The following is a 23,285-nucleotide window of genomic DNA, read 5'->3' on the forward strand; positions in this document are numbered from 1 at the left end:
CTCAACTTTACATAAACAAATCCCACTAAAATCCTGACGTGCAACCAAACCCTCAGCCAGAAACGGAACCAAAAATATGATCGGACTTAAATGCAAAATAAACAAGGATTGTAACCTGACCTAGCAACCGGAAGTTCAGAAGCGTGAAGCCAGTAGTGGGGCGGGACTTCCGCCTTCTGCGTGAAGCCCGCATCCACGGAGTGCCAGAGAGCAGCATTGGTGACGCGGGGCTCCCATGCCTGAGGGAGAGCCCTGCGGTGGCTGCAGAATTCAGGAGTGGCGGCGATGCGGTGAGTGGAGCTTAGTTGTAAGGGGGGCGGGGGGTGTGTCTGTGTGTGTGTGTGCAGGGGGGTGGGGGGGCAGCAGCGTGTGTATGTGTGCGAGCGCCTGTGTGTGTGTGCAGGGGGGTGGGGGCTGGCTGTGTGTGTGTGCGCCGTTAGTGCATGCGAGCCAAGCGAAAGCAGGGGCTGTGTGTGTGTCTGCGCAAGCGCGTCTCAGAAGCGCGCTCACACAGACAAATTTGGGACAGCAGCAGAAGCGCGTGGCCAAACGCTGTCTCAGATTCCCAGGAAACTGAAAACAAGCTGAAATAGTAGCTAGATGCCTCTATCTATAAAATGAAAAAATGATAGGAAAAATATAGTAAATAAGCAGAGTATCATTTCAGCATATTTCTGATGAGGATATGGAAGTAGTAACTCGGAAAGTCCCACTGCTAAAAAGGCTAAATAGCTTTCTATATTTGCCGTTTTGCAGCAGCTCAATACAAACACAATCTCCCGGTATAGAGAATAACGAGAAGGACAAATTATACTGCACCCTATATGAAGTTGCTTTAAATATATACGGGCCAAAGGCACTATTTTTTCAGCACTGAAAAGAGTACAGGCTGGCCGCCATCTGATCGTGGGTGACTAGAGGTATGCCATGGACATGCTCACAGCTTGGCACACTGCAGTTTGGTGCAACGCCAGTCTAGTAGCATCATTCTTGCGACAGCAGAAACAGATGACACACAAACATGCCCCTCGTAAAGTGCTTAGATACAACACCTAATGAAAAGCTTGTGCCCTTGTAAGCGGTGGTGCTAGCTCTGTTCTTAGACTGTGATAGCTGCACCACTCTACACAATTTATACATGCACACAAACACAAACGCACACACACACACGCACACACACATGTACACACACGCACTTGCTGGAGCTTTAAATACACGCACGCACACACACACGCGCACACACACATGTATACACACGCACTCACACGCACTCCTTGGAGCTTAACGGCACGTTGTGCGTTCAGTGGGTATTTTTAATTTAGTAGTAATGCTTTTGTTATATTACATGCTGTAATGTTAAACTTTTCATATGTAGCACAGTGGCTGTTTACACTTGTACGAAGTAAAAAAAGAAAAGCACAACACCTTTTTGCATGACTCCACATTTGCGCAAGCAGACATGGCGGCGGTAAGTTAGCTTTAGAAGTATCTCTGCCACTTTTAGCACAGCTCTTACATAATAAAGGAGCCACCAAAGTACTGTGTGACACCTGATAGTGGCTAACTTACAAAAGATCACAGTCTTCAGCAGCTCTTCGACATCACGCTGTTTTAAAGCGTCCTGCAAACTTCCCCCCCCCCCGAGTAACTAACTCAAAAAACACACCTTTTGAACGACACCACCCTTTAAAAGACAACTGATGTCTACGTTTGCATGGCGCCGGCTTCAGAATACAATACACAAACCTAAACTTCTTAGGCAGCTACTGCCAAAGTGCTTTATATTTGTATGGCGCCAACTGGGTATGCCATACCTCTTCAGCAGCACTTGATATCACGCTGTTTTAAGCGTCTTCCAAAGTCTGAACAGCTCTAGTCACTGTTTTGCACTTGTACCAAGTAAAAAAAGAAAACCACAACACCTTTGTAGCTGAGCATAGTCGGGCGTGTTAATTGAAAGCCACAAACGCGCTCACGCTCCATAAAAATGCTGACTTTATTTAAGGTGTACGTGAATGTCAAAAACGTATTACACATGGCATATTTATAAGAATAGCTAAGCATAATAGGGCGTGTTAATTAAAAACTACAAACGCGTTCTAGCTTCATAAAACGCCGACTTCATTTGCGGCTATTGTCCACCTTTAATTTAAACGGAGCTCTTAAAATAATTAGTCTGGATGGCCGCAGTCAGGGCATGTCAGCAAATAAGTGAGCGTGTTAATTCAAAGGCAGCCCTAAAAATAATGATTGTAGCTGAGCATAGTCGTGTTAATTGAAAGCCACAAACGCGCTCAAGCTCCATAAAATGCTGACTTTATTATTAATAAACGTAGCCCTCGAAATAATGATTGTAGCTGAGCATATTCGGGCGTGGTAATTGAAAGGCACAAATGCGCTCGAAAGTTCAGGCTCCACAGCGAAAGTGAAACTGACACCGCACACACAGCAAGCAGCCAGCAGCCCGCTCCCGCGGACAAAACTGACACTGGAAAAGCACGCGTCCGACTCGTGTCTACATTCCCAGAATCAGGAAACAATAGTTGTCGAGCAGACAGCAAGCAATGCCGCATTGCCTGCACGTCTACGCTCAACCTAACAAAAGGTGTGCCTCCCATCCCCATATTGTATATCCCTGTGATTTGTATGTAGCACGACGGTCTTTTATCCCCTGTTGGTTCCTCCAGCCCAACCCCACACCGGTGCAATTGGATTGATGATCATAGTAGTTAACCTACTTAATACATAGATACATTTTGGGAGTTTACTTTACAACCAGGACATATACAAAGGACCATGTTGGGTTTTAAATACATTGGATTTTTGGTTTATTGGTACTGTGCACTGCCTGAGGCACAGAGACAGAGGCAGATAGAGACAGAAACAGACAGATAGAGACAGACAGAGACAGGGACAGACTGATAGAGACAGACAGAGGCAAAGACAGATAGAGACAGAGACAGATAGAGACAGAGACAGATGGAAACATATAGAGACCAAACCAGGTAGAGGCAGAGACAGAAAGAGACAGGGGTAGGCAGAGCTAGATAGAGGCAGAGACAGGGACAGACTGATGGAGGCAGAGACAGATAGAGAGCGACAGAGAGAGAGAGACAGAGATAGAGACAGAGATAGATGCAGAGAGAGGGAGAGCAGAGACAGACAGTGGCAGAGACGGATACAGACATAGACAGACAGAGATAGAGACAGGGAGACAGAGAGGGAGACAGAGGGAGGGAGACATAGACAGGGACAAACAGAGACAGGGACAGGGACAGACACAGACAGGGACAGATACAGACAGGGATAGACACAGGCAGAGATAGAGAGGCAGAGAGACGGAGAAGGAGACGGAGAAGGAGACAGAGAGGGAGAGGGAGACGGAGGGAGAGAGAGGCAAGGAGGGAGACAGAGGGTGACAGAAAGAGGGAGAGGGAGGGAGACAGAGAGAGGGAGACAGAGAGAGAGGGAGGCAGAGGGAGTCAAGGGAGACAGAGGGAGGGAGGGGGAGACAGACAGAGGGAGATAGAGGGAGAGAGACAGAGGGAGGGAGACAGAGAGAGGGAGACAGAGGGAGGGAGGGAGACAGAGAGCGACAGACAGAGGGAGGGAGACAGACAGAGGGAAGGAGACAGATAGAGGGAGGGAGACAGATAGAGGGAGGGAGACAGATAGAGGGAGACAGATAGACGGAGACAGGTAGAGGGAGACAGAGGGAGGAAGACAGATAGAGGAAGACAGATAGACGGAGACAGACAGAGGGAGACAGAGGGAGGGAGAAAGAGGGGGGAGGGAGAGAGAGGGAGAGAGAGAGACAGAGAGAGAGATAGAGAGAGGGAGACAGAGAGGGAGAGAGAGAGAGGGAGGGAGACAGAGAGGGAGGGAGAGATAGAAAGAGGAAGGGAGAGAGAGATAGAGGGAGAGAGAGATAGAGGGAGGGTGAGAGAGAGAGAGAGAGAGAGAGAGAGAGAGAGAAAGAGAGAGAGAGAGCGTGGGAGAGAGAGAGAGAGAGAGAGAGAGAGAGAGAGAGAGAGAGAGGTGTGTATGCCGGGTCTGGTGGCTCAGTAGACGAAGGTGTCCGCTGCAGGGGCCTGAGTTCAACCTCATGGTCACAGGTTGGTTTTTTTGCAGTTGGGTGTCTGTTTAACACTGCAGGAAGCCGGCATCAAATCTCCCCTCCAGCTAGCTAAATATGCATTTAAAACAGCAATTTAAAAATGAAAAAACACACAATCTACACATAATGATTAACAGAAAGAAATTAATCTTTTTTTTTTTTGCCCCTGTTAACTACCAATTGTTTGCAACTTACTGCTTTTGATATACGTTTGATACCACATCAGTTTCATGCCATAGTAAAACAAGCTAGCCACCTGACATAACCACGTGTTTTCTGGGGGCATTAAACTACCATTTGAGCGTCCCACTTGTATTTTTGTTACTTAAACATTTCAACCAATGGAAACTACAGATTTTTATCCATGTTGTCTTGTGGTGCTACAAAGCCATCGCAGGATTTAGGTGACGTCCAAACTCCTCTTTCTTGGGGCTCCATAATTTACTATCCTGTCACTACAACCCTTCACTGTCTTTAAAGGAAGATGATAATACATATTACATTTTACAAGTTTTTCTTCGTTACATGTGCCCAGTGGTTAATTTGCGCCGGTGGTCTCACCCTCACTCGTTTTTTGGGGACTGGCATTTCTTTTTTCTCATCCCATATTGACCGCCAACAAGAGAGAGAGAAACACACCAACTGGAAAGAAGAAGGAAGAGAAAGATAGGAAAACAGGCACAAAAGGAGAAAGCAGAGACAGGCAAGAGTGGAAATTGGTATTTTGCTGCATCTTTTTGTCTTTGCATCCAGATTTATAATACAACAAGTAACATTACACCTACAGCAGTAAAATCTTACCACCATTGGAGTCTTGTGCTTTTCTGAACTCGAAGTGTACTTGCCTGTGTCACCAATTCATGTCATGGTGTGTGTATCCAAATTGCAAACCTGCCTTAAGACCCTTAACGAGGTGCTGTATTTGTGGAAATGCACCATCTATTCACTTTTTTAAGCAAAAGTTTGGAGTGACATTTGGCAATGAACCCACACGCGAGGTCTAGTTCCTGGCGCACATAGCCATGGCTGCAGCGCACAGAGACCCTACACTGCCGCACACAGAGGGAAAGAATTGGAGGGAACATTGGTGCCGACCGCTGCCTTTGGCTTGGGTAGTGTATGTTGTGCAGGGGCAGAAGTACTCACGGGCTGCTGAGATGGAATCCAGTCATCTGAGTCCTCTGCCCCCGGTATGATCTGGAGATCAGGCGAGTCTTCCTCGGCGATGAGTGGAGCCTCGTCCTGAGAGATATCTTCGAGTGGATCCTTGTCCCCGGAGACGTCTTCTCCGACGATCTCCTCCTCAAAGATGGCCTCCGGTGCTGGCGCTGATCTCCTCATCTCTTGTCGACGGGCCCTCCGATCCCGAATGGTCTTCTTCGATCGTAAGGATGCACAGGCTGTGCAGGTCGACTCGTCGTGTTCCGGCGATAGACAGAGGTTGTAGACCTCGTGATGGTCGCTATGAGGGAATTTTGCTCGACATACCGGGCATCTCTTGAATGGAGTTCTGTCCATGAGGCGTAGGCCGTACGGCGCCGATAGGCCCAAAGGCCCGCGTCAACGCCACGGAATGTAGCTGGTGATGTCGAAAAGTCTATTCGATGTTGAAAAAGTTTATATAAAGTTTTATGCTTCGAAGTTGCTGAAAAAGTATTTTCTAGCCGGAGCGGAAAACTTTCATCAGAGCCCAGTGGCGGAAAAAAACAATCTGAGGATGGAGTCGATGACCATGCGCAGTATTGTCCAAGGGAGGAGTCACCTATCTCGTGACTACAAAGACTTCTTCCAAGAAGACAACAACCTGCAATCATCCGAGCCCAACACCAGGTGGCGATCTATTGCAAAAGTGTACGATCTGCAGCTCATATGCCTCGAACATATATTTCTAAAAAACGTATTCTGGCCCTGGGTGCTATCGGGCTGCGTTGCTAGCACTGGCACTGGGAATCAAACTGGTCCAGCCCTTGGCTCTCCTTGTTTCGAGTCATTGTTTGCAGATGTGTTAGTCCACTTATAATTAAAATAATTTCATATATCCAACTACAATTATGGACATGAAATAAAAACGAGTATTTCAAGAAGAAGAACACGATAGATACTGTCAGTACATACAACATCCAATAATTGGTTAAATGAACTAGGATGGGAGACAATTTGTCGTCTGTTTTCCCTAGCACAGGTAGGAACTTAGCTGGGTTGCAGCGTTGTAAACTTTTGTGTCTAATTTAGAATATAAAGACGTCTTCCCAGCTCTCAGCATCCTCTTTCTCAAGAAACTGTGTGGGTGCTCTGGACGGAGAGTCAGCCTTGAAAGGAGAAGTGCCAGTCTGCTGTCCAAGACGGATTAAAAACACAACTTCTGGCTGTGACTTACTGGTAGGGTGACCAACTCAAGATTGTGAGTAAAAATTCTGGACAAAGGGTCAAAATTCAGGACAGAAGGTCAAAATTCAGGACAAAAAGTATGTTTTACAGACACATCAGAGGAGGTCGCGCAATAGTATTTAAGTAAGTGGACAACCCAAAAAAGTTTATGTCCCTCCTCAAGCAATACACTATGTATTGCAGTACCCAGATCACATTTTATTCTTGTAATGCCAGCCAGAGCGTGATATCTATTGTTTTAGTCACAGTATTCAGAGTCCCCGTGCCGTGCATCTGTCTGTCACCCTTGATATATGTCCCTTGGGTATGCTTACTTAGCAGGGAAACTGACTTGGAGGAAAGAGTGGCCATCAGAGGAATAAACTGATCCTCCTCAAGAAGTAAATGGCCTTAGTAAGGACAAGTAAATAATTCAAATGAGGATGAACTCCAGAATGGCATCACAAGCCCATGAATTCCAACTGAGAGACGAGAGAGGGAATTAAAGTCTTTGTAGCCCAATGGTTGTTTTGTCTGACACAGGGCGCACTACTGGTTTGATCGCCCAGGCCAACCTATTGCCATTCTGGCTTGACAAAGGTCCACAAGAGCTGTCGAAAAAACACACATATTTCTAAGGCTCCAGCAGCCTTAGAAATCTTTTTCAATGTGAGTAATCGGCTGAAAGAGCAGGATAGAAAAGCTTTGTGAACTACTGTGAACTTCTCTCATGACAAGCACTGACTATGCCAGGGGAGGGATACAAAAGAGGATATATGAGGAAAAGGCCAGAGAGTGCTGCGAGTCCAAGGCAGCCTTTCAGGATGAGTGCCACCCTAAGTCAGCGGCAGTGAACTGTAAGGGGCTAGGATTTATGTGCCGCTTATGACCCTTCAACAAAAAGGACATATCACCCCTCACCACAAAGGGCATGTCATTATATATGATATTTATTTCATTGTATGGAATATACATGAACTCTCTATTAAGTATAAGCCATGTTGTCAATGATTATATAACATCAGAGACTGAAACCTGTGGGGGTGGAGTGTTGACGCTGTGATAATTCCCCCGCCAGCAGGCCCACATTAACCAAATTTCATTACCCACACGATGTGGCAACCAGCTATTTTCAAATTATAGCAACATGCATTCAACAATGGCCTGCGGCACCTACTCAGAGGATATGCGACTGCTCAGAACAATAAATATTACTAACAGGGGAAACATGGCGGCCGCAGGCTAGAGCGGTGCGTGCGTCCTAACAGTTCTCCGATACACTGCTGCACTGCCGGCATTTTTTGGCGTTTTTCCGGCGAGTTATGTTGTGAGAAACGGATCTAAAAGGGAAATGAGGGAGGAATAAAACTCTGCGAAAAAAGTTGTGGCTCGGCTCCCCTTACCTGCTTTTGTTAAAATCATCGATGTGCTTGGTCGCGGACCCGCGACCCCTTCCCCGCCTCCTTGCTGCAGTGGAGGCGTGCAGCGTGGAGCTGAGGCGCGGCCGCACGGCGGCGGCTCACGGGCTCCTCAGAGGGAAATCCAGCAGTAATAGAGGAGGCGCGGCTGACAGATTCCATTCATTTTTTTCTAGCGTTTTCCCCACGACCCCTGCAGAGACCCCTGCAGACAGGATTCTCGGCAAGGAAGCAGAGCCTGGGGAGCTGAATCCGGAAAGTTCCGAGGTCCCTGGAGGTTTGGCTGTGGACACTGGAAGTAAGGTCGGGGGGCTGGGGAAGGGTGCAGGGACTCCTCGTTCTAACACCAGCAAGCTCACAAACAGGAGGCAGGCTCCAATAAGTAAAAAACAGGGGAAAGGATACAAAAGTGGAAAAAACAAACAGGACCCAGAAAGTGCAACTAGGGTGGAGGTATGGACGAAGAGAGGCTCAGCAGTAGATAGGGGGGTTGTGGTGGAGGCTGAGGCCAATAGAACTAGGGAAAGTACGGTTGATAACCTGGGGGCCAGGAGTAAGGAGGCAAGCAAAAGCACTAAAATAAGTGGTAGTTCTCAGAGAGGGGCTAATAACAAGCATCCACAGAGTAGTGCAGTACGCATTACCCCTTTATTGCGTTCCTTCTTTAAAGCACTACCCTAGGTATTAGATAGTTTACCAACTAAACCTACTGAGCCCACTTCTACTTTAGAGTCAGGTATGGCTGAGCTTTCTCTTCTCCCTGAAGCTGCAGCTGTAGTCGCTGCTGTCAGTGAGCAAGTACTAGCTGTGCAGGACGAGGTGGCAATTAATTGTAAAGTAGGTGATACGAGGCCACCTGATGTTGCTCCTGGGGCCGGGACATGTACTAGTTCTGCGGGTAGTGCTGGGGGAGATTGGTGACACAGAAGAAGGAGAAAATGAGGTTGGAAATTCGCTCGAGGCCCTCATAACATCAATGAGGGAGGAGATAAGGTGTGACTTTTTGGTCTCTAAATCAAAACAGAATGAGATAAGGGCTGCGTGTGAGATCCTCGAGAGGAAAGTAGACGGTCTCTGCGAAAGAACAGAGGTTCTTGAGGGCTCTGTTGGGTCATTGAAGGTCAACCTAGGGATAGCTGAGACAAAAATTCTAAATCTAAGGAGAGAGGGGGATTTCATGCGGGAGAAGATTGAATCACTGGAAAATTATTCACGGCAGAACAATCTTCGACTCCTGAAGGTCCCGGAGGGAAAGAAAGGGGGGGGCATTAAGGCCTATGTGGTTACATTACTGATTGACTCCCTAAATCTTGAAGAGGCAGCCGACGTTCTACAGAAAGATATACAGCAGATACATCGGGATCCCATCCGTTTAAACCCTGGCAGAACTAAACCCAAAAAGGTCTTGATTAACTTCCTTACATACACCCTAAAGGAAAAAATCCTAAACCTCGCACTGAAAGAAAAAACGTTAAAGGGTCCTGATTTTCCCTTTGAGGTACGGTCGGACCTCTCTAAATCCACACTAGATCGACAGTGGGAACTTGGTCAAAGAATGGTCAAGTTTAGATCTTTTGGTGCAACGGTGCAGATGAGGTTCCCTGCGTTTCTGCGGGTAATGTATAACAATAAAATGCACAATATTCGATCTCCTCTTGAGGCCGACGAATTGTTGATATCTATTGGGGATCATTCGCGGGGGGAAACTAATATAATAAAGTTCTTGGCACCATCTGCACTATGTAACCTATTTTAGGCCTAAGAGATTCAGGTTAAGGCTATAATTCCCAAATTTTATTGATAAGTGGGAAAGAGAGATAATGGGAAAAAGGAGGAAAAAAAAGAATAAAAGAAATAGAGAAAAAAAAATGAATAACACAAAGTGGGGGTAAAAATAAAAGTATCTACAAAAGGAAAAGAAAACAAAATGGTTTCTCTTCAATATCAGTTACGTTTCTAGTAGTCGTCTTCTCTAGTAGGTATTTTTATTGGCCTATCAGTGTAAGCAGTGTAGGAGGGGGGGCTGTTAGAGGACGTAAATCTGTCTACACATCAGGCCAGAGTAAGTGTGGGAGGGTTTTCCAGGGGGGGGTACGGGTGGGGTCACTTTGGGTGGGGGGGGAGAATTGTTTTTTTTTTAATCCTCATATGTCAGTCCTTTTTAAGTTTTTTGTGTGCCCTGGTAGTGTATTTATCCAGACTCAGTGTTGTCAGATTGTGTGGTCGAGGGGTCCAGGATTCTGGAATCATGGGAGGGGCGGTGTAAAGGTGAGGGAGAGGGAAGCAATGACATGACTTCCATTCAATATTTATCCTGGAATGTCAATGGTCTGCGCGTGAGGAGTAGAAGACAACGAATTCTCCAATATTTGAGAGATTCCCCCGCGCAGATCATTGTCATACAGGAGACACATCAACTCAACGCAGAAGCCACCGAAATATTAAAAAAGCAGAGATGGATTGATAAATTCATATGTACAGACCACAATGCAAATATCAGAGGGATCCTCTTTATTTTTAAAAAAAATCAGCAAAAGCCAGGTACTAGACTATAAAGAGGATCATAGTGGGAGATGGCTCCAACTAAGAATCTCGGTAGATGGTTGGATTTGTACATTGGTGGACTATTATGGTCCAAACCAAGGTGATCCGTCTTACTTGGACATTATCAGGAATCATCTGGTAACTTCCCAAGACCCCGTAATTTGGGTGGGCGATTTTAATATTGTACTTAACCCTAAATTAGATAAATCCCCTAAATCTAGAGCCTGCACACTCTGTAAATCAAGGCAAACCCTTGTAGCAATAATGACACAGCTGGGTCTAGGGGATCTATGGAGGAAAAGGGTAGGCAATAAATTGGGGGGTTCTTTTCAGAACCTTAAATATAAGCATAAATCGAGAATCGATTATGCTTTGTTTAGCTATTGTCTTAAAGACTCATTGACGGCGATAGCATATCTCCCCTCCCATCTTTCTGACCACTCAGCTATTTTGTTCACTTTAAGATCTGACCAGCAGATTAGACATGCGTCGTGGTCCTTTGATCGGACCATTCTATTAGAGGACGATGAAATCAGTTTTCTTTTAGCAGAGTCCAAACTATTTTTGGAGATTAATCTCGAATCTGCTGTTATAGCCACGGTGTGGGATGCCCTGAAAGCTTTTTTGAGAGGGTGTATAACCAACAGAGCCTCCCATAGGCGGAAGACATATAGGGAGAAGACAAAAACTCTGGAGCTGGAGATGAATTTAATCGAGCAAAAGCTCGGCACCTCCATGGGCTCAACAGACGAACAAAGGAAGCTGGCCGACCTGAAAAAACAGCTGGAGAACATCTTACAAGAAAGGTTGGCTAATAGATGGGAGGCAAGTAAGATCTCCCATTTTGAATTTGGGGAAGCGGCAGGTAGGGTTTTGGCCTGGAAAGTTAAAGCTGACCAAGCTCAAAATTACATCAGAGAAATAAAATTGGAAGGGGAGGCTGCTTCCAGGATTTCTAATTCAGATATCGGGAGCGCTTTTCTGGATTTTTTCGAGGGGATTTATAAAGAGGACATTACCAACGACCATGTGGCAAGGGATTTATGGCTTGATATGATCTCTCCGCCGACTCTCTCAATAGTGCAAAGCAACCGTTTGGAGATGGAAATATCAGAGGCAGACGTGAGCAAAGCCATAGGACAACTTAAGCGAGGGAAGGCGGCTGGCCCTGATGGCCTACCAGGAGAGTTATATCGTGTTTTAGGTGTAGCCATTGTTCCAACACTGACGGCCCTTTTTAATGGGATTCTCATGAAAGGGGAGGCTCCCCCAAAGTCTTGGAGTGAAGCGACTATCGTTTTGATCCCTAAGCCAGGGAAAGAACCGACTGAGTGCGGATCCTACCGGACAATTTCGCTCCTGAACAGCGATTATAAAATCTTTGCAACTATCATGTCAACTAGATTGGGAGGGTAATTGGCTCAATTGTACATCAAGTCCAGAAAGGGTTCATTAAAGGGCGTCAGTTAGCTGATCTTACGCACGATTTGGTGGGAGCTATAAACATCGACTCCGCATTCTCTCTTCCTCTGGCAACCCTCACTTTAGACGCAACAAAAGCCTTCGATAGGGTCAATTGGCCCTATCTGGCCGCAGTTCTGAAAAAATTTAAATTTGGAGAGGATTTCTGTCGAGTTATCACTCTCATGTATGGGGCCCCATCGGCTAGGTTGTTAATTAATGGTGTCCTGACAGAACCCTTTAAAATTATGAGGGGCACTAGGCAGGGCTGCCCGCTCTCTCCCCTCCTCTTCAATTTGTACATTGACCCGTTCGCTCAGGTTTTGAGAGAAGAGGTTAACATCCCTCCTTTCAAATTCGAGGGGTGGGATAGGCGGGTAGCACTCTATGCAGACGATATCCTCATCTTCACGTCTGACCCGGATCTATCATTTCCCACTGTTATCAAGAGGGCGGAGGAGTTTGGGTGGATTTCGGGGTACGAGATTAACACCAGTAAAACAGAAATAATGGCATGGAACATTGCTAACATACAACTGGATGTGATCTCCTCCATGCGATATCTTGAAATCCGGGTTAACCAAGAAGTTGGAAATATTGTGCAAAACAAACTAGACCAGGTTTATAACGAATGTCGGAAGCTATTAAAATCTTGAGTTCACCTTCCACTTACCATACTGGGGAGGATAAGTTTAGTAAAGATGGCTATCCTTCCCAAATTTACATTTATCTTTAACACCATCCCCTTGGCCTTTGATGCTAAACAGCTGGATAAATGTCAGCGAGAGATTAAATCCTTTATCTGGAACTATAAAGCCACTAGATTGGCATGGAAGAAGTTGAGGAGGAGGAGGGAAAAGGGAGGGCTGGCACTACCTGACTTACAGTACTATGCATGGGCTTTTCAGTTGTCCCACTCTAGAATGCTTTTGAAAACAACATCCAGTCTATTAATAGGGACAATGTTTCAATCCATGCTAGTTGGGGCGGACCTACCAATTGACGGATTTCTGTTTAAATTCGGGGGCCAGAAATCTTTCAAAAAAGTTAAGTTAAAAATTCTTCAATCCTTGGCTAAAGCCTGGGCACAGATTAGAAAGAGATTAGGGCTTTCCTATTTCTCAAACTTTGCGCCAATGTGGAATTCCCCAGGTTTACCGTTATGTTTAAAGGACAGTTTGTCGACTCCTGTGAAGGATGCTGGGATTGTAAGATGGGGAGACCTGTTGGCAGGAGGGTCTATGATGGCATGGGAAGAGTTACGGGATAGGGTAGGCCCTGGATTATCCACATTTAAGCATATGCAGCTCGATAGCTGGGCCAGGGCCCTGTGTAGGAAAGGTGCTCTTCTGGGGAAAGTTAGAAACCTGGAACAGCAGTTGGTAGAGAGGCAAGGGGGAGGTAAAGAGGTAGCTTTGTGGTACTGGAGTTTGCTGGAAGAGGTTGATGGGGAGTTTACCCTACCTGATGAGCTGTGGGGGGAAGAGCTAGGCTTTCAGTGCGAGGAGATATGGATAAAATCTTTTACTCTCCTCTATAAACCGTTAAACCGGAATGGTTGAGGCGTAACCATCTGTTCACGGCACATCTGGCTTACCTCTCCCCTCTAAGGCTTTCAAAATTCCAGCCAGGAAAAAGATGTAACAAATGTAATCTCCCCAAAGCATCTGACGTACACATGTTTAAGGACTGCCCTTCCATCTGCCGGTTCTGGGAAGAAGCGAAATCATCATTGGACTCTATCCTTAATACATCATTGTCTATCACTCTGCCACTAATAATTTTCTGCTTGGATGCTAGCATCACTGGTCAGGCAAGGGCTTTCTTATTTTAGGCAAATCTTCTGGCCAGAAGGCAAATTTGTCAATTTTGGGTTGAAACAACGGCACCATCACACTCAGGCTGGCTGATGTCCCTATATGAAACATCTAAGGTGGACTTGGCCAGACTATGTAGTAAACGTAACTTGGCTTTTTGGGATTTATTGGTTCAGTGGAGATAGGGTTCCGGGGGTTTTTTTTGTTGGTTTTTGGGTTTTTTTTTATTTTCCCCGGTCCTATGTTTATGCCTACAACACTCCATGGACCTTGGGTTGTTGGTCCCCTCGGATACTGTAACGGTCCAACAGGTTGGAAAATACCTTGATGGAGTAATTGCTAGCCCACACCCTTTCCCCCCTCTTGTTCCTCTGGATTCTTCTTCCACCAATATGTCAATCGTGTCTTGGTATGGGAGATAATCAAAATCTTTGTCTCTCAGGGTAGGACACGCAAGGTGGTTGGCGTCTCTTGAAAAGAGGTTAAGGCAAATGAGGACAAAAATAAAAAAAATAAAAACATGCGTTCAACAATGAATGCTACCGGGCAACAATCTTGCTGTTGCATTTTTATCATCCCCCAAAATATCTGCATTGAGCATTTTGTATATAATAATCCAAAGTTATTTAATTGGGATCACAGTCCGGGCCAGGGGTTTCATATAATTCTGGCAACTCATTCTACCTTCCGGTCAAAAGTGCCTCAACATGACATTAGCACATGGCTTAAGGTCTGACCCAAAACAAAATTAAACGGACACAAAAGGCGATATGCGTTGGGATTTGTTGCTGGCTTTGATCATCATGCCCATGTATTCCGCTTTTCGGTGACTTAGATTCTAAGAATTTTTGCAACTACTTCAAGAAAGACCCATTAGTCTACGTTTTAAGTACTGGAATCGTATTACTGGAGGTCAGTCAAGATGCAGATGGAATAATCTTTATGAAACCTAGCACCCTATGTCAGATATATGTAAATGCCATGAAGTTTTTCGGGTCTTCTTTTTTTAGGCAGACAGAGGCATTAGCATCAAACCAAGTGTTTCTCTGTCAACAGTGTGGCTAAAGACGGAGGAACATATAACAAGAATAACTTCCTATTTACCTGGTTTATTTTAGCCCAACTGAAATGTAATCAGTTTATCAGACTTGGAAGGATGAATAGCTGAACGAGCCCTGGCAGGATTCAGATCTGTGTGCTATAGGATATATGGAAGTCACCAACGGGAATTTGACTCACTGTGTCATCTTATAGTTTACAGTGCTATTGTACGCTTTTGCATGCTATTTCATAAAGTAGAAAATATAAAGTTAGAGGACCATATGCTCTTTGCCAAATATCTAGGTGGCTATCTCATTGCTTTCCATACAGAAGTTGAAAATAAATTACACATCACCTGGTTTTAAGCTATTCGATCTCTATGCCCTTTTCGTTCTCAAGTTTGCAGTGTGCTTCTCTGTGTGTCTTGAACTCCTCTACCATGGTTTGCTCTGCCCTAATCTACTGGTCTTTCAATAATTTGTGGAGTTCATGAACTCTGAAAATATATTGTCATCAGGAAGCTCCAAGGCTTCTAGCAATTAGCGCCTCCCAAGCAGCCTTTACATTTGCCAAGTAACCAATTACACACATTTCCATTTCTTTGGGGAAGCAGACACCCTGGGCTTATTTCTTTCAGCCGTCTGACCCTCCCTCCTGAATGCAGCACAGGAGACTCCCCTGCACTTCAGCTAGGGAATCTAAATTGTGGAAAATAACTTATGGTATTTATCTGACAAGCTAAAATTACGGACAAATGCTGTCCGTTAAGACATTCATCACGGACAACGGGCAGAAGGGCTAATTTACAGAGTCTGTGAAATTTACGGATGGTTGGTCACCCTACTTACTGGCAGTCGTACAAATTTTATTAATTGCTTGCAGGGAGGTTTGGTGGAAAGGATGCCTAAAAGTCAGAATTACCAGGGCGCGCCCCCAAAACCCGAGAGAATGCCTGCTTCTATGGGCGTCCGCAGGGGGGGGCAAGGAGGGGCGCTTGCCCCCCCCTGGAGCGACCCTCCTTGCCCCCCTGCAGACGCCCATGAAAACTGTGACTTCAAGACGGGGTTCTCACTCTCTTTCTTCTCCTTTCTTTTATTTGCTTCCCTGTGAAATGGATCCAAAAAAGAAAGATGCTTTTGCTGAAATGTCGTATTTTTCTGACATTTTAAGTGCAGCATTGGGAATACAAGGCTCAAAATATGAAAAATAGATAAATAACTAAATAAAGTAAGACAGAGTGGTAGCAAACTGCCAAACTGATTTTATTCACACTGAAACACATTAGCGCCACTTTTACAGAGTTTGCCAATTAAGCGCTATTTTTGTTTTCTTGTCTTTGTTTTCCCTGAACTTGGAACTAGTGCACCAATCCTGGAGGTACTGCAATGTGTAGGTTGGAAAACAAAATATGTGCTGCGGCTCTGCGTCCAGGGGAGTGGTCTTTTTACCATCCTGCTTACGTTTTGAAAGGATATAAGCAATGGACATTCAGGGCCCTGTAGTCGTGTCATTAACTTTTCAGGCAAAAGCACTCACTGATTTCTGAATAGTGAGCGTAAAAGCATTAAGGTAGCCATGTTGTTCCTGCTTACATTTCCCATGGTTTGCTAAATTTTGCATTCCCTATAAGTGTTTGCTTTTTCCAGGATGTTGTTACTTTTTTTTTTTTTGTAGGCCGCATATTGCACTTGTCTAGTGCGTAATTTAAATTGAGCCGCATCCAGGGTTGTAGTTGAAGACAGTGGGAGTTTATCTCAGTGGGACAGTACGGTGTTCAGTGAGGGAAAGGATGTGGCACTATGGTCATAGCTGCTGAATTTTGGAACTGGGAACCAGGTTCAGCCTTAATAACCAGTCCACCAGACCACTCTCCTTCGAGAGCACAATCACATGCTAGACCTTAGAAGGCTTCGCAACACCTTAGAAGTGCTGGTGTCTTCGCACCAGCAGGTGGACCCTTGCATGACAAGTGTAGGTTAACCTTCAAGGCTTGTCCACCACTATCCATGCTGAAGTTCACCTCCAGTCTTGCGGGCAGGTCTATGAAGCAGCACACCCTAGAACAACAGTCACGGAGGTCACAGGACCCTTGGGAAGGGCCAGCTCTAGGGCGGTGCAACCAGTGTGACCGCACCGGGTGCTGACTTTAGGTGGAGGCATCATGTTTGCAAGTATATTATGGTTTTAAAAACGCTTACTGCCTCCTTCCTGGCCTCCAGCAATTTTCGGCAACAAAAAACATGTCATGATGACTCTTGTGATTAATGTTCTTCCTAGAGAGAGATCAGAATTTTGTCTAGTGGAAGTTTTGACTCATGGAAAGGTAGCTCAGAGGGTTAATGTACCGGCTGCAAAGAACATGCGCCATGCAGTTCACTAAGTGCACATAATGTAAATAGGTCAGTAGGCAACTGCTTTTGTCAGAGAGATCCTTTTGTTACTTGCAATTTATAAGTTAAAATCCTAACTTAGAACAGTGAGCTATTAACTGTCATCTAAGAGCTGCATACAAACTGCAAGGTATAAATTAGAGCGTTATGTTCATCCCCCGCCCTCCCCCCACCCCCAGTCTTTGATTGTCCTAATGTCACAAAAAGTGTTCTTTTGGACAGAAATCAATTCTGATTATTAAGGAGAACCCCCAACCATGGTATTACGTTTTAAATTCTGGGTATTGTGTTTCTCCAGACCAATCACTATAAAACTATACGGGCTACTAGTATGGTTCTCATGTGACTCCTACACCTTGTAGTCCTTAGTCTTATGTAACATTTTCTAAACAGTGATTTACACACATATTGATTGTCTCTGTTTAATGTGTGTGATGTAAAGTGCTCCGACACCCTACAATGGTATGAGTGGCGCTGTGAATCAAAATAAATGCATCTGAGAGAGAGTGGTTATGGAGACTTGGGGGGCATAGTTAAAGGGTGGCAGTGAAGGAATCCATGGCAGAGATGGTCATTGGGGGGCAATAAGAAACATTAATGCACAGGACACCACCAGTGCTATGGCTGGCCCTGCCCTTGAGGCCAGTCTGCCTCACCCATAGGTACCTCCATTGGCCTTGTTTCAGAAGTAGTAGCTGCAACTCACCAGAGATTGGCAATGCAGGATTTGCACGCACACCAAACTAAGTTCGCAAACTTCACAGACTCCCTGCTTCATTCACAAGCACTTTTAACATGTGCTGCCTGCTGTGGGGCCACTGGAATTAATTTTGCAGCAAAGGATGACAACATTATGCGGTAGTGTTGATTAAATTATGCATTAAAAAAAGGCTGCAGCATATTTTCAGATATTTTATTATTTTGACATGTGTACACATGCTAACAGTCTCTGGAAAGATTGTGCCTTATTAGTACAAGTGTAACATACAAACGCAGCAGTGAGAAAGGTGACCAGTCAACCTGTGCAATAGGCCATCCACTCCGCAGCAACAAAAGTCACATTTTATATTAACTTTTGATATGTTTGAGCTACAAACAATTTATTAGTTTAAATGGTCAGATTATGCAGCAGATCTTGCATTATGAGGCAAATATGGCAGAGCCATAATTTTAGAGAAAACCTTTGCAAACTAGGATATTTTGCCATTCATGTTTGAACTGCTGTTGTGGAAAAGGGAGAAGTGCTGATGACAGAAACTCCATGGCTCGGAGACAAATGGCTTGTGTTTCCACATTATATCGTATTCGGTACATTCTGTGATTAGAAGCATTTCCCACTTTGTGAATATATTTTAATGTCAATAACTCAGTGTAACCTTAAATAATCATGTGTATCCATTGGTTGATTAAACTGGGCAGTGAAATGCCAAACAAATACTAAAAATGTGGATGTCAGCACATTCTGGCCCCACCTCTGGCTCCAACCAAAGTCCAATCCTTGGGTTATTCCCGCCCTCTGATTCTCCGCTCACTGTTCCCCTACTTTTTTTTTCCCACTTCGACCGCTGTGTAAGACTTAGCATCCCTGGACCTGTGATGTGCCGCCGCTGCGGGTGCCGCATTTGCCACACATTTACGGTGCCGAGCTTCCGCATAATGGAGCTGGCCATTATTGTATCCCTAAACGTGTGCACGTTGTCAGTTTGACATTGACTACACGTATAGTGACTAAGTTTCTTTTCAAAAACATAGCTAACATTTGGACCTATACATTTTATTTTGTATAAATTAATTGAATGTGTGTAAAATTTAGCAATGCCCGGGGAATTCTAGTAAAGGGAGCACCCATTGGCGAATCACTAGTGTGTGTGATTGCTGCATTATTTCTTACTAACTTTGACGTTGTGCTTTAACTTTGGATAAATGTTATCATGAATTCTAGCACCAAGAAGCCAATACTGGTAAATATATGTGCTACAAATAGTCCCTAACATACACTGTGCATACAGTATATTTAATCTGGTGCTTTAATCATAGGCTGTTTTAAAGTATTCTGATAAAAATCGAATCGTGCTGAAGACAGCCTTGATTGGTGTTGGATCGAGGATCCGGAAGTCTGCACACCTAGCAGGCGGAGATAAAGCACATTCTCAGATAGTTTAGCATTTTCCCTACAGGCGGTGTTTGTTGGCCTGTGGCTGGGTCAGTCACATGTCCTGGATTCCTGGCATTTAATTGAGTCTATCTCAGTTCTGCGCACCAGTGTGTTTTGTGCCACACCTGGCACACATCATGTCGGAGGATGGTGATAACGTTAACATTTTGCCCCCCCTGTAAAAATGTCTGCGGACGCCCATGCCTGCCTCCAGCAATAACAGCAACCTCCCCTGTTAAGTGTCAGGGTTCATGCAGGAGGATAGCTCACACCAACCTGCAGCATGAGTACTTGACTGTGCTTGCAAGAGTGGGCACAAGGGCACTGCTCCAGGCACTTACACAACTTATAGCACAAGATGCCCTACCAGTTAGTACTTCGCAGCACACTACATCGGGAAGCTTGGGGCAACCTGCACTTGCAGCGGTGGCACTTAGAGCAGTTTTCACCGCTGCATTTACAGTACTTGTGTCAGCCGAGCACCTGTTGCATCAGGTGCCTCCAGTTGCACGTGGGCCCCTGCAGCTGCCCTCTTACACTGTGTAGAGTCCTAACACAACCCTTCAGGTGTCCTACATATGCACCATGGGATCGTGCAAACTGGATAACATTGCAAAACAACACGTGTGGTGCGCGCTGAGTGAAACAATCCTAAAATAACACGGTTACTCTGTAACGTTCGAGCTGGGATTAAGATCGTAGATAGAGTGGTTTAAACATGAGAAGCGATGATCAGCGTCCGAATTAGCTGATGAGGATCCTATGTTCGCCGTATAACCTGCATGGCCAGACACACGTAATCACTCATTATAATCACGTCTGCCGAGGGTCGTGTAAACAAACCTCTGTGCATTTATTTTGATGTGCACTCACACACAATACACTCTTTGTGTTTAAGGAACAAGATTTATTGTTTTAACATCTTTGTTTGTAAGAGGGTGACATTTCACATGCCATGCACATTCTATTGGGTTAGGGGCACAGCTCATTTGTACAGCCATAAAGACCTTGTAAAAAAACCCTGCGCACCCTTCTCGTGGCCCTCCGTGACTCCCATGTGAGATGCATATTAGCGATAACTAATTGGTGGACGGTGGTAGGTGTTGCGCTGAGTCGCGGAGGGGGGCCTCCTAATTGTGCTTTGCAGGGGGGACCCCTCAAGTTTCGTTACGCCACTGCTTTCAGCAGGAGGAAAAACGGAGAAAGATATGATCATTTGGGTCATTTGGTGTTGGGAATGTTACTTGTTTATTGCTTGTATCACAATCCCGCAGCCAGGACACCATCAGACTGCAGAATATGAATATAAAAAAGGATAATCAAGGCAACATGCCTTTTCCATCTATGCACCCAAGATCTGAAATAATCCCCATATCTACCAGGATCACCCCAAAGATGCTCTAATTTATGGAAGAATTGTAGACACACCACTTTAAAGTATACTGCATCACAATGCATTTACTGTCCACTAACCAGTTACCTTTCCTATCGCTCATTGGCCTTATGTTTGTCTTTGACCTTGCTCAGAGCTCTGCTGCCTTTTGGATAGGTTTGCACTTTAGAAATACCACATAAATATGTAAATACAAACATACATACAAACATACACACATACACACATACATACATACATACATACATACATACATACATACATACATACATACATACATACATACATACAGGTACGATCCAGATATTTTACCAAAAATCAATTTCAGCACCTACAGTACAAAGTCATCATGGTTACTTGAGCCATGTACCATAGATAGCCAACATCTTCAAAGATGAAGGTAAAAATTGGTGTATCACCAAATATCTGCATCTTCAAGATCCAAACCCTAAATCCACAGAAACTAGAAATGCCACCGCCAAGACTGCAATTGTGAAAGGAGAGTACAGTCATGGCTCAGTTCCCTGAGACTCTTGTTACTCTTTCTACATCTACTAGATCTTGATATTCAGTAGTTTATAGCCCTATCAGGCTGACCTTTTTATTTTACTTTTTAATACCATTCACCATAATGAGTATGAAAGGCCTCGAAGGTAGACTTAGGTGATAGAGTTATGGGCATAGAAGCAGGGCCTGCTCTTGGTTGTGGAAGCTGGTTTTCAGAAGGCTTAAAGTGCTTCTGAAGCTGGGACTCCTTTTCCCAGGATGTTATACACTGTGGGGTTGTTGTTCCAGCAAGACAGAGATTCCTGAAGTTTTGCTGGAGCTTCAAACCTTGGTTACCATCTTGTTGGGCCAGTCATTGAAAACTGTGCTCAGTTTTAATTGCCTTTCTAGGCAATTATTGAGGATCTGGACCCAGAAGGACTCCTGCTGACTCCAGCCAACCGCAAAATCAAATAAACTGGCTCTAATACTTACCATTTAGTTCTTTAGCTGAACCTCCACTTGAAGAAGATGCCATCCCGAACACTCACTTCTCACTACAAGACAGAGACAGGTTAGAGAACATTATGTACCATGCGTATTGCAGATCACAATAATATATAAGCATAATCAACACCTAATTGCACAAATCAGAGAGTACTCTTTTATAATGGAAAAAAACCTCATGAATTTGAAGTCTTTTTAAGGGAATGCTGAAATACAAGTGCTGGCTCAACCAGCTGTGTCAGAGCATCTTACTCAGCATTTGAAAAACACTCAGGGGCAGATTTATGAGCATCTTGCAGCACTTTTGCGCCGCGTTGTGTTACTTTTGTGACGCAGCGGTGACGTAAACAATGCACCACATTGCCGCCCATTTACAACGTGACGCATCTAAGGAGATGAGTCATGTTGTAAAGCCCTGCGCCACATTATACCTGTGTCCGGTATAAAGTATGTAGGGTGGGCGTTCCCGCGTAAAAAGCCACGTAGAAGTGATGCTGTGAAATCTACAAGATTTCACTGCGCCACTTCAAGGACACCACTGCGTGAAAACCCTACGCCTGCTTGGTGCAGGTGTAAGGAGGGACGCAGCACAATAAGTATAGGCCGCCTAGAGCATTGCCGGAGTTGTGTTGTGCTTGCAACAAGACTTCAGCAATACGTGACCTTTGCCCCAACAGATACATGATGCATCTGTCAATCCTTGTGCCATGGTGCGCCACATTGTAAATGTGACGACTCCATGGTGGCAGAAGGGTCTTTGGGCACGATGCAAGGAAACTGACGCATCTCTGCTATAACGCAGAGAGGTGTGTTTCTTGTAAATCTGCCCCTCAGAAATTTGTCTCAACAAGATGTGACAGAACAGCATTACATCATATCAGCTCTGTAAGGAAACACACAGGTAAAGGGCTGTGAATGGGGGTGCTCATCTTTAAAATCTGAAATAAGGACTTAAAGAACATGAAGTAGTGGAAGCAGATTTCCAAACTAACAGCCATATTCATCAAAGCAACATTCTGCGAATTCCAAATTGCGATTTTTACCGAATCACAATTTAGAAATCGCAGAATGGCATTCATGAAGAAATGCGCGGAAAAAATGCGATTCGCAATCGATCGCAATTGCCGATTGCAATTTGGCTGCAATCGCATAATAATCGCAGATTTGGCCGATTTGTTAATTGAAAGTGCGATTTTGCTATTACTGAAATCGCTATTTGCGATCTCGCTAACTGCGAGATCGCAAAAATGGGAAGTCGCATTTCGAGCCCAATGATGGCATCACAACCAGGAAGTAGGCTGTTCCCTCCCTCATTCAGACCACAGAGCCTGAAACTGCAAGCAGGACTGGGAAGAGCTCCACAACAGTGAACTTGCAGCACCACAGCAGGACATCCTCAACCTCCAAAATGTCACAGGAAGCAGCAGGGAGCAGTGCCCCAGGGAGGAAGAGGAAGATTAAGTTCTTTGAACAAGAACTTGAGTATCTAATTGAGGGGGTCTGCAAGGACCATTCACGCCTGTTTGGCAAGGACTCCAGGAGGGTGCCAGAGGCTGACAAGCGTCGCATCTGGCTGCGCATACGTGCAA

General features: G+C 45.0%; 1 pseudogene across 1 annotated transcript in view; it reads right to left on the bottom strand.

Moving 5' to 3' along the window:
* LOC147703554 (up-regulator of cell proliferation pseudogene) overlaps positions 1–21,727 on the bottom strand; it is a 165,969-nt pseudogene extending 144,242 nt beyond the window's left edge. Inside the window, exon 1 of the transcript XR_015297374.1 lies at positions 21,685–21,727. The product of XR_015297374.1 is annotated as an up-regulator of cell proliferation pseudogene (transcript). The remainder of the gene's footprint in view (positions 1–21,684) is intronic.
* Between the last annotated feature and the right edge of the window lie 1,558 nt (positions 21,728–23,285).

This window comes from Lissotriton vulgaris, chromosome 7 (genome assembly GCF_964263255.1).
Source record: "Lissotriton vulgaris chromosome 7, aLisVul1.2, whole genome shotgun sequence".
In the NCBI taxonomy this organism is placed as follows: Eukaryota; Metazoa; Chordata; class Amphibia; order Caudata; family Salamandridae; genus Lissotriton; species Lissotriton vulgaris.